Consider the following 2,525-nt stretch of genomic DNA (forward strand, 5'->3'; position numbering starts at 1 on the left):
CATTCTTTAAATAGTCTTCACAAATGAACTTTGTTTCTTTGAACTATTGTTGTTCGATAATGTAAATCCTATATTATTCTATTTAATGAATATTTATTCAAGATAAGTTTATGTTATTCTTATTGTTATAAAAGATAACTTGGACTCTCAAATTCTTAACTTCCAAGCACCTAGTTGTTTTCTTTGCATCTTGTGTAGAAGCTGATTCCAAGGATTAAATAGGTTGAGCTTTCCTTCTCATCCATTGGAGGCTATAATATACTTGTGAAAAAATGTTTGTGGTATACTTTCTTATTCTTTTGTATGGAATTTACTATGTCCAATAGCCCAATAGATCATGATCATTTAGTCCAGAAACTAATCATATGTTATCAGATAAAGAAACAATTTTAGATATGTTGTCTTTTAATTTATCGTTTCAACTTTGATAAGTTGATCCTTACTAATGACGTCAAGATAATGAAGTTTGAACTTTAATAACTTTGAAAATATATGTTTCAATCATTATAGATTCAACTATATACCCCGACATGTAGTTGAAAAAGTGTTTCCGAGGCAAGTTATCTCCTCCAATGTTTTAGAGTACATATAGGCGTGAGTATAAAATTTCGCCCCTTAAATGATTACTGATTTCTATTCTTCTTTGTGTAGACTGCTTTGCTCACATAGGCCTCAATACTCCAAGGAAAAGTGTGTTAAAATCAATGCTCTTTTGCTTTTATGATTATGTGCTTTTATGCTTCTATAATTATGTATTCATCTTGTTCTTTAGTGTATTCATGGTAAATTCATTTCATAATACCTTTATGCTAGTGGAGATTACATCATTGTGAACCACATACATTCATTTTGTTCATGTTTCAGTTAACACTTTGGTTATTCCAAGATATGGAGCAAGTGGAGACTAATCCTTCTTGTACTGACTTAGCATATGAGAAGGCTATTTCAAATGGTGTGGATGTTCTTGACTGTCCTGTTTAAATGTCCAAGGATGGAATACGTTTTTGCTTAAGCTATATTGATCTTATTGGGCTGTAAAGTATTTAGGTTGCTTATATGAGGAAGTTGTCAAGTGGTAATTCTTGGTTCTGTTTTTTGGTTATGTAATTTTTTTTTAAGTTACATTACATGACGTATATAATTTAAAATTGGAACTGCAGGTGGTGTTATGATTATGTCATTGGCATAATTTATATTAAGTTTGTATTGGCAGAGAGGAAAAGAAAAAAGAGATTGAATCATTTTGTTGGTTTGGTTTGAGAGTTAATGTGGAGTGTAATTTGGCAAAGAGGAAAAGAAAAAAGAGATTGGGTCAAAATTGGGTGATTACTAGTATAAAAGTAAGGGTGATTACTCTGTACTTTTGAAATTTGTTTGCTTCTTTATTAGGCCCATCACCTTAATTTGATGTGAAAAGTAGTTATTGTCCATTGGCATGCTATATCAACTTGAGTGTTTTTTATTTAGCTTTGTATTGTTGGTTTGCAGGATCTTGTGGAACTGTGTATATCATGCTTTGTAGTATGGATTGGTATGCTCTTTCCTCTTCATGTAATTTCTGTTTTAAATTTCATCTTCCTTAACATGTTTAAGTTTTTTGTATACATTACACTATTGGTTATGTTGCAATTCAAATTACTATCATTTAAAGTCCTTTTTTAAAGTGTTCAATTGAAATTTACTTTGTGCATCAGACAAAAATATATTCATGTTTCTTTAGGGTGTTACGGTTAAGGTTTTCTCAAAGCAAGAATATTCAGATAATGTACCTATTATAGAAAGATAATGCCTACTCAAGTTCTTTGGCTTGATTCTTCACAGCATTAGCAACCTCTATGGCTGATTGCTTTGATGGCTCATTTAGATGGACCAAAAATGTTATATTGTCATGCAACATTGTATTTGCATTTTATTAGAACTAACTATAATTATGCCTTTTCTTATTCCTTTGTTTTCAGATTGCCATCAAACTTGAAAAAGGTCTTCCACCCAATAATTATATGTGCAACATTTGTAGAGCTATCAGCAATTACTTTGGAGTTTCTTTCTAAGTCAGGACTTGATTTTGTTTTAGGTGTAAATTATAGTTTAAGTTAATATTCAACTCTATGTTATACAAGGACCTGTTTGTTTTAGATTTAAATTATTGTAAAAGTTAAATTTGAGTGTTATGAGATATTAATATTAAGTAGTTGTATTTATTTCTTTGAACTCTCTTTATAGAGTATTCAAATAAAATTTTCATGTTTTAATTATTTGATTTTCAACACAATTATATATTATAAATTCTTAACATTTATAATTTGGTAGTAATTATTTAAAATTTTATGAGAAGTTTTAATGTGTAAAAATTTTAATATTAATTATATAACTATCAGAAAAAACCAATCTAATTAAATATGTTATAAACAATAGATACATATGTACATACTGTATGTAATTACATACGGATTTATCCGTATATAATATCCGTATGTAAATTACATACGGATTTATCCGTATGTAATTTATATACGGATTTTTCC

At 28.9% G+C, this 2,525-nt stretch overlaps 1 long non-coding RNA gene across 1 annotated transcript; it reads left to right on the forward strand.

The window, feature by feature from the left end:
- Window positions 1-206: 206 nt before the first annotated feature.
- On the forward strand, window positions 207-2,255 carry LOC148202207 (uncharacterized). The gene is made up of 3 exons (XR_015784615.1): window positions 207-1,075; window positions 1,489-1,531; window positions 1,959-2,255. It is a non-coding gene; the product is annotated as an uncharacterized LOC148202207 (long non-coding RNA).
- Window positions 2,256-2,525: the final 270 nt, after the last annotated feature.

This window comes from Vigna umbellata, chromosome 3 (assembly GCF_029865625.1).
Source record: "Vigna umbellata cultivar VRB3 chromosome 3, Vumbellata_1.0, whole genome shotgun sequence".
NCBI classification, from domain to species: Eukaryota; Viridiplantae; Streptophyta; class Magnoliopsida; order Fabales; family Fabaceae; genus Vigna; species Vigna umbellata.